Genomic DNA, 10,000 nt, shown 5'->3' on the forward strand with positions numbered 1-10,000 from the left:
ACAAATTTAGTGTTATAAACCTGAGGCAAAGGACAACATACTATATAGTTAATTGCTCTCTTGTCAATTATACATGAAACAAAACAATTTAATTAAATTTGCAAGTTTATAGCAAATTTAGATAGGTGTAAAGAATCTTTCCTAAGACCAAATTGTCTAAAGGCTCATGTTTTTCTTTTCTTCTCCTACAGAAATCATATATGCAAGATACCATATTTTACACTGCTTTCAGAAAAAAATATATTAAACATTAGCTTGAAATACATTATGCACACAATATGATCTTCCTGTATGTAAACCAAAACATCTTATCACCTACATACAAGGAACATAACAAGGAAGCCAAGTTACACAGTTGATAGGGTATCGAACCAGCAAACCTGGAGTGAAATTAAAGCCATGCAGTCAATACAAAAACTTCTACAGATTTAAGTGAGCATAGAATCCTGTCTCAGAATACATTACTGGTTTACCACTGTCCAAAGCTTATATTTTTCCATGTCAAAGCAAGGATTCAGAATGGCTTTGAAATGAAAGAACCTTGATGCTGAAACACTCATTTCAGATGCTTGGAGTTCAGTATAATCAGAAAACTGGCAGATGCCAAATTGAATAGCCTGGATTTAGGGTGCTCTGAATGTAGAGAAAAACCTATTCTATACCCCCAAATGCATTGAAGATCCAAAGAAAATTTATACAACACTGTTTAGACAAAATGGACAATTTTACATCCTGATCCTGCAAATTGTGCTTAATGCATATGAATATTCCCATTTAAGTCAATTGGATTATTTACATGCATTAAATTAAGCACATATATAACTGTTTTTCAGATAAAGGTCTTAATTACTTTTAAGGTATTGAACTATTTTTCTTCAGACTTGACTCAATGAGAGCTATAGATCAAGTCTAGCTAGATGTTACTAGCACTATTTGGATTTAGTTATCCAAAAAACATTTTTGACCAGGATGGGGAAAAGAAAATACTTTCACTTTTCCTCATAATTAGCCAAAGAATTTTTAAACAATCATTCTACACATTTTATCAAGTAATAGTCATTCAGTAACACTGTATTTTATACAGAATAGGAAACACTTCTCAGAAACGCATGGTATCTTCTAGATTAAAGATAGAAGTGGTTTCTTCCTTGTTTTTTCCAGGATAATGCATAAATAAATAGGAACCAATTCTTAGATAAATAAGATTTCTTTTTCTGGCTGAAGGAGGATTTAAGAGATTTAAGGCAAACAGGTGACAGAAGTGATTTAAAATATTATTGAATTACTAAAAAAAAATAAACAGATGGCTGAAAAATATATTGTTGCAAAAAAAATGACAATAGAAGATCTAAATGCAGGAAGAATTTTCAAGAAACTGTTGGCATTCCCAATGTAAATAGAGAAAATAACCAGAAAAAAGAACTTTGAGATACTCTCAAATACTCTCTTGGCAGTACACTATACAGCTAAATAAAACAATAAATAAGAGTCACAGCCTTCCTTTTTTTCCTTCATATTTCTCTTTTTAAAAGTTGAACATTGAATCATCCTTACAGTGGCATGGCATCAGTAAGATAACGAGAAACGTTCTACAGAGTCCTGCTAGCTCTGAGATATCCCTGTGCTAGTCACTTGCCTTGGAGAAGAAATGGCAAATGATTTTTTTTTTCCTCTTCAAATCCAACTGCTTACAGAGTTTTTAGCACTGACTCAACTCTCAGAAGAGACCAAGACAAAAAACATATTTGTCCCTTATGAAGACGACTGGTGTGACAGTGTTACGTATACTAAAATGCTAAGATGCTCATGGGGCATTTCTGTTTGTGTCACATTTTCTGTTAAAGTGATTTGAACATATCTCTGTCTCAGTTCGGTTGGTTTTCAGAACTCCAAGCAAATTCACACCTACTTCCACAGCTTTCTTTTTTTCCATACCACAGAATACAATATTGGAAGTAAAAAGCAAGCACCATGTGTGAGGAACACAGAATTTAAACACTTTGAGAGTTATCTCAAAGACTACAAGCAATATTGTAATCACTTCTTAAATTAAAGGCTTTGTGTCTCTATATTTCCTTCACGAGTGCCAGCAGTGCATATAAGGTTCCTGACTTAGCACAGTATGTTGAAGAGTTACTCCAGTAACACTCAGCTCTACCAACAGCGCACCCTGGGTGCAGAGTTCAGCTGTGAGCTTCACCCTGAGACGCACATGCAAAGTCTCACGCACCGTTATCAGACAACTAATTCATATTCCACACAATGCATAGATTAAAAAGTGGTTAAAGAAAAAGCTTACAAATTAAAGGACTACAAACCTCAGTAGAAACCTACAAAAAAACCCAGCTTGCAGAACAGCTCTTTCTGAAAGTGCATTAAACATGTAACACAGATTTCAATTGCAACACTGTTATATGAGTATGAATAAACAGTACTAGGCTGAAACAGAGCTTGTAATTAAAATAATCATATCTATTTATTTCTGAAGTGTTCCTTGCACATGGGAGAAAGTTATATATACTTCATAACATGTTATATAAGTATTTTTATAAATTCCCCAACCTTGTAAACAGCTCTTTTCTCAAATTGTTTTTGTTACCTAAAACAAGATCTGGGCATAATGAGAAGTTTGTTTGTTTCCAACCCGCCCCCCTGCCCTGCATTTACTATGGGATATTTCAAGTTTAACCTGAGACTGCAGGCAACACTTAGACAAGTAATCAAAACCTAAAAGGATGTCCTCATCATCGGTTTATTTTCCATGTGTTACAATTTAATTAATGCCAAAATGAACAACTGGGGAAGAAAAACAATATTCCTTCACTTTAAGAAAATCCTCAAGGGAAAAGATGGAACAAGTCTGTTCAGTGTCCATCTGCATGCCAGTTTGCTTATGGATAAGGAGAAGAACAGTAACCTAATTCTTCCCAAAGCTTTTAAGTGCTAAACTAATCACTTAAAGTTTAAATAATAAAATATAATACAATAGCCCAGGAGCTGACCTATTTTGGTTCCAGGCGTGCATTGATATCAGGGATTTTGTCAGAGTTAGCTGAGATATAATGACTTTATAGCAAAGAAAGATTTAACCCAACATGCCTTTCATGATCTTATCTAGACTTTCAGTCTTATGTAAAGAAGAACATTAATCATAAAATACAAGAAACTAATACTTTAATTCCTTTTCAACCAGTCCTACTGGACACATGTCCCCTGGCTCATTAAATATAGTTACGTCTGCTTCATTCAGGTGTATATATATATATATATATATACACACACACATTTTCTAAGTTAAGGTGAAACATGATCTTACTCTTGTAACATTAGGTCTATTTACACTTGCAAAACTGATACAGGATCAAGTTGAACCAGTCATGTTACACATAATTAAGACACTGGTATAAATAGCACAAGGATGCTCATTTACCTGGCTCTACTTTATGCTTTGAAGAGATATGTTACAATCTTAATTACAATGGTTTATTTCCCCAGGGCCCTCCACTTTTGACAGGAGTCTGATAGGACTCCAAGACTGAAGCTTTCTACAATTTGAAGTGCAACAAAACTTTTCTTAAGACGTTTACTGAGCCATAGTGGTCATACTTCTACTCTTCATCTGTGGAAGCTATGTGTTAATGGAAACAACTGATAAACAGCATATTTATAATAGTGCACTTAGAACAAGTAGAATTTTGGTATTACTTCAATTAAATTTTTCAGCTGGGAAAATTCCCCAAGCTCTTATTTAATCCAAGTGAGATCCTAAGTAAAATTAAAAAAAAAAAAAGAAGAAGAAAAAGTTTTATAAAAATCTATATATTGCATATTTGCTACAGGTCGGTTTTATAATAAGAGCATTTTAATCACCATACACTGAGTATTAATGAGCATACACTTTGAAAATCTTGTTTTCCAATATGTTAGATACCAACTACCTGCACATAAGGAATCAGATTTCTAACTCTGGATTACCTGCACACACAGTTCATTACTAAACCACAAGGAGTCAGATTTTTGCTCTAAATTCTGTTACAGAAAAAAAAAAAAAAAAAAAAAAGTTAGTGTTTCACCTGACTTCAGAGAATGTTTACTAAAGTTACAGTGAGAATTTATATGGGCAGAAGAAAGAACATAGTAGGTTTTCATCCTCAGCATTTCTTCCACAAAAACATAAGGTCTTGATTTTCTGTTCAAAACTACTGTATGAGCAGAATGAAGTTTAATAGTGGTTGCTGCAGTGTCCAAGAGGACTGTTTTCCCCAGTACACTTCACTCTCAGTTTAACAAGCCAAACTCTGCACTATATTCTTCCTCATAACATGTAGAATAAACATTTTTCAGCAAAACTAGGATTAGTAGCAGTGGCATGTTGTCTGTGATATGCTACCTTAATCCACAGCTGTGCTGTAGCAGGATTCCTTTCTGCCTCTTTCCTCACTTGGGTGAAGAGAGGATTTCACCCCAAGTAGCAATTAAAAAGCTTACATGTTAATTTGCCTTTCACATAAAGCTTTTAGAAATAGCAGTGCAACTATTTAATGAAAGATATCCGGGAAATTAACAACAACAAAAGAAAAACAACACCCCACTTAGGTAAACAAATATGCATCTTGGTCACCAGCAAAAGTGAAGAACAATCTCTTACTAACTGTTCTTATCTTTCCCCTATCTACGCAAGGGCTACAAAACATGTACATCACTAAGACTCTTTATTGTTCAGATATAGAGATATCACAATAATAACAAAACTTTCTATCCCTGAAATAATATACTGCATAACTGAGATAGGAAGCTTAAATATGTCTGGATAAAAAAGTAATATGCTGGGCTTAAAATACGATATTGTATACTACTTAGCAAGCAGCTAAAGAGGGTTTATAGAAAAGAATGATGGATGTAATTTTCTTTTGAAAAAAAAAGAAGTTATAAGCAAAAGAACTGAATTTAATCTAATATCACTACTAAAGCTTGCCATAATCTTATGGAGCATTTGGACAGTACCTAGGGCCAAAGAGATGATCCTGAATTAGCATAGTATACAAATCAGCTTTTCGATTTTTATCAGATTATCTGCATTACTGGCTAATGCTGATGCATTCTGCAACATGTAATAAACACTTCTAAGTATCATATTTTCAAAGTGTAAAATATTCTCAAAACAGGTCTTAATTGTTTTAGCAAGATAAAGTACACTACTTTTGCATGAATAATATTATCAGAATTACATTAAATCTCTTAATTTATTATCTCTAATGCTACTTAAAAGAGAAGTTAATAGAGTAATTCATTCTCATACCATGACCTTGGTCACTAGTACATGATGTTTCATATTCATTATGCTGAGCTAAGTGAGGACTCCGTTATAATATCACTTAATTTATATTCTGAATAATGCTCTGGGGACAGGTTGCTCTTGTGCATTAGGGTTCTATCTAAATCACAATATCTGAAGACAAGTGGAGAGAGCAGATAACTATTAAACAACATGTTTGCCAACATAAAGCACTGTTACAGACTCTGAACATAAGGCCCTGGGAATTAAAAGTTAAACAGCACAACGGTTTTCCTAGAAATATTTGGTTTGCCTTAGAAAAATGTAATAAAACATGGTCAATCTGTATTTTCACTACATCACTGGTGGATCCTTCTAACCAGTACTATTTATCATGCCACAGTAGCAAGATAAAGAGATAAAACAATCTCTCCTCTTTCTTTCCATCCTCACCCCATTTTTTTTCCCATCTAACTGCAGCTTTTCTTGAGGTTTTCTGTGTCCGCTCCCATCCCACATTCGTCCTCAGTGGAAGAGTCAAATAAATGGTTATCTAATGGTATCAATGAGAAACCATTGCCTCTTCCCTATTTTCCTGATCCCAAAAATGCAATCTCTTTTTTTTTTTCCTTCTACATTTGTGTTTGGTATAAATCACTCAATTAAAAGTGTGTATCTATCTGTAGACATATTTTTTGATTCTAGAATACAAAAAGATACGCTTCCTATTTAAGTTGGTAGCCTTTAAGTAATTTTTTTAAGGCTGATCAACTTTATTATTATGAACACAAGAATCAGATGTCAAACTATTCTGAAAACTGATCCAGTGAAAATAACATTATTAGGGACTCATCGTCTCACAAGAGCTTCCAGAAGTGTGTCTGCTTCTCAAGCAAACAAACAAAAAAAACCTCCAATATAATTTAATTTAGAACCTGAAGGTTGAACTGGCATTTTACATTTTCCATCAGTGCTCCAATATTAGCAAAGGACTTGCAAGCCACACTGCTTGATAACAAATATCTATTTTCTTCAGTGGACTGGCATGTAAATGCAATAATTGATTAATTCTAACAGAGCTAAGAAAGTAAATTCCATATTATTTTTAAGAGAAAATAGACTCCCGCTCCAGCTGTGATGATGATTTTACATGGAAACATATCATGATTTATTTTTGTCAATAATGCAGATAATAACACAGACATGCTTCCTGCTGGACAGGTAAGAAATCAAAGAATATAAAAGTTACAAATTTACGTGGCCATTTTTCAAAGTAAACTTGTACTTCACATGACTCTCCCAGTCTTTTGATAGCTATATCCACATCCACACAAAGTAAACTTTATGTCAGTGTACAAGGTTAACAATGCAAAAGTCTATGAACTAACATCAGTAATAGGAAATGTATATCCTTCTTCCCCTCCCATAAAAAGAAGCAGCACAGAGAATCCCACCACCACCTCATAAACCCCTCTAAATTCAATGCTTTCCCAAGGTTCCAATGAATAAAAGCTTGCAACACATTAAATCTGTGCAGTTCTGGGCCTTTATGGTCTGACTCAGGAATGCTGAGTAATTTACCCAAGATGGTTTAAGATGTCTCTGTCCAAACTGTACTACCACCTCTCCTATCCCACACCACAGATGATGGTACCAAGCATGAAATCACTGCAGGGTGTGAAATCCCTTAACCCACAGGCTAGTAAGACAAGGGCTGCCTTAACCTGCCAGCAAAAGAGTTCTTGGGCAACATACCACATCATGAATGGCTGTAGTCAAGTTACAGATCAGATACATCTGGCATAGATGCCAGAGGGTCAATATCTAGTTAGACCTTGAATCAAGACTGACAAGTTGATGCTTTATTTTCCAGAGATGGTCTTGAAGGAGCAGATTTTTCCCTTTCTGATATGTGAACATTCAGAGGAGGCAAGAACTATGTTCCCATTAACCCATTAAGGCAGGCATACATCAGCCAGAGTATCTGCATCTCACAATTAAGCATGCAATGGCAGTTGTATGAATAGCACCAGAAACTACATTGAAAGTATAATAAATGATTTCAGCACTTCTGAAGTAAAACGTAACAGAATATGTAGGATCTGCGTGTGTCTCACTGATACATTATGATATATTACAATGCTGCTGACATGTCAAAAGATGTGATTTAGTAGTCAGTGGTTATTTCAATTTACTCTTTTTGCGTTTTTAATTAGTAAATGAGTCCCTCATGGTCAAATGATTAATTACACAATAATTCACTGCAGTACCTACTTTTCCTGTTTGAGTGGAGAACACACTATATAGAGAGACCGTCTGGAATATAGGCTGACATTATAAATTATAGTAACGTGTTCACGCTGCTCTAGTTAAGGTTGTTGTCAGCATTCCCATTAAGAACTCCTGTTTTCAGGTGGCTTAAAATTAGGCAGAGAAAGTTCATTTGTAGCTTGCATGTTGGCATACAGCAACTCAACCAGTGAATAAGCTCCTCTCCTGTGCAAGAAAGGGAGTGGGAGAAGAAGGGGAAAGAAGCAGAAATTGTATAATTTATTGCAAAGATGGCAGTGGTGAAAAATAAAAATAAAAAGGTGAAACAGAAGCTATCAAGGCTCTATATCACGAATAACAACAATACCTCTTAATTTTTGCTTCTTCTCATCAAGAAATCTCAAAGCTAATCACAAACAATATCATTACACAGCACAGAGGTATGAAGTGACATGTATAACCCTGTGTGAGGCCAGAGACTGGAATTTAGCCCAGTTTTCCTACCAAAGCCCGGTCACACTATTCTCCCTAAAATGCAGCACTTTCCACAGATATTAAGTTTTCCTGACAGTAGATCCAAGATTGTTTTTGAAGACGTGGGCATGGAATATGTATAAAGGCAACTTTCATCTTACGCGAATCACAACTACAGTAAACAGAAAATAACAAGACTGGCTTACCGCAGACTCACTAGACAAAAGGTATCTCCAGACTGGAAACTGCATAGTTTTAGGATAAGTGGTGTTGTGGTTGCGGCTGTAAGTCACCTTTTACTTAGAAGTGTTTTAAACTAATTTCTTACTTTCAATTGACAAAGATTAGGAGGTCAGCTGTACTCTCATGGTAGCACTGTTCCCTACTTCCTCTGAAGATACAACACTTCTTTATGACACTTGATCTTGTTTGAGGAATCAAGATGCTTGCTAATGTGTGTCAGCAAGAGTCATCCATTCTATCAAGCAGTTTAATTTGGTTGGCAAAATAAGCTGATATCGTGTCAAGATATTTAGAAAGCATTTCATTTGGATCTTCATCAGAGAGGTATGTGTAAATGATGACCTCCAGCAAAAGGGCACTAGCAAGTATTTGGGACTCATAGCCTTCCTACATCTACATATTTAGCTATATGGATTGAAAATAGCCTCTGTATTCACTGAATTGTGTGTATATGTAAGACAATGCTAAAGAAAAATACATGGTGAGTCTTGCCAGATGTTAACAATTGATCAGAACTAAAGCGTTGGACCATTTAGATTAGACAAATGAGATTTATTGAACAGCACCATCCTAGCAGGAGTGAAATGCATGTCACTAATCAGCAAAAGATCATGTCATTCATTGAACAAAATCATTTTGCTAGTCCTTACAGTCTCATACGTATCAAGTTGGTAAAAGGCAAGTTCCTACATCACTACAAATATGAAGAGGAAAGAGGTAGAAACAACCTCCCGCACTCTTTGAGTATCACACATTACTATTTCTATAAAACAATAAGCAATAGAGCACACCTTTGTGCCTCATACAGCCTTTGGAAAAATAGAGAACAGAGATGGCTAGAACCATAGCTTGAGGTCATAAAGTTGTCAAGACGGATAGGAACAGGATAATTACAGCATCTTACATATCTGCCCCCAATGTAGGCCCTTTCTCAATCCCTTTCTCATGGAGACAACCTCTTCCTATTAATTGTACAAAGACTTCTTAAATGTAAAGGCTCTGAGCTGAGTCTTAATTACATGCCTTATATGATGCACACTCATGATATCTAACCTGGTTAAAGTCAGATTATTGCAAAGACATATCTTTCCCTACAGCCAAATACAGCAACCAATCCTGCTCCCCGATTCAGAAGACTTAGATGCTGACTACCAAAGTATAGTTTTTACCATGGAAGTTAGGTCTCTGTTAAGATGCTGAATTGTTTTAAGGCCTACAGCACCTAAGGAGAGTGGAAAGACCATTCAATGGCAGCTCTGGGACATTCATCTTTCTATAATTACCCCAAGGTTTAAAGAGGGCTCCTATAGACCCATCGGGTTCCTTGTCATGTTCTTAGATACAAACTAGACACAGCTGTCTAAATTCTTCTTGTCTTGTCCTATCCCACACTGTCTCTTGAAGCTCCAGGTTAAACATAAACAACAAATTTTGATCTTAAAGTATGAGAGAGAATTTGAAGCCTGGAGGCAACAGAAAATACACATAGATAAAGCTGGGTGAGGATGAAGGAGAGCCTGGCAGCAGAGGAAGCTTTCAAAAAGACAGGGCTGCAAGAACTCTATGGGATTTCACAGAATAAGTGTTTAAGAATGAATAAGAGCAGGTTTATGCTCAGGAGTTATTTCAACTACAAAAGATCTATCAGATCAAATTTATAGCCATAACTGTGGAATTTTAAAAATTAGAGTTGATGGAAATAAATCATGAAGCATTTTATTATTATTTTACTTTTGT

This window comes from Tinamus guttatus, unplaced genomic scaffold (genome assembly GCF_059628265.1).
Source record: "Tinamus guttatus ecotype Peru unplaced genomic scaffold, ASM5962826v1 Tinamus_guttatus_pri_ptg000497l, whole genome shotgun sequence".
Lineage (NCBI taxonomy): Eukaryota > Metazoa > Chordata > Aves > Tinamiformes > Tinamidae > Tinamus > Tinamus guttatus.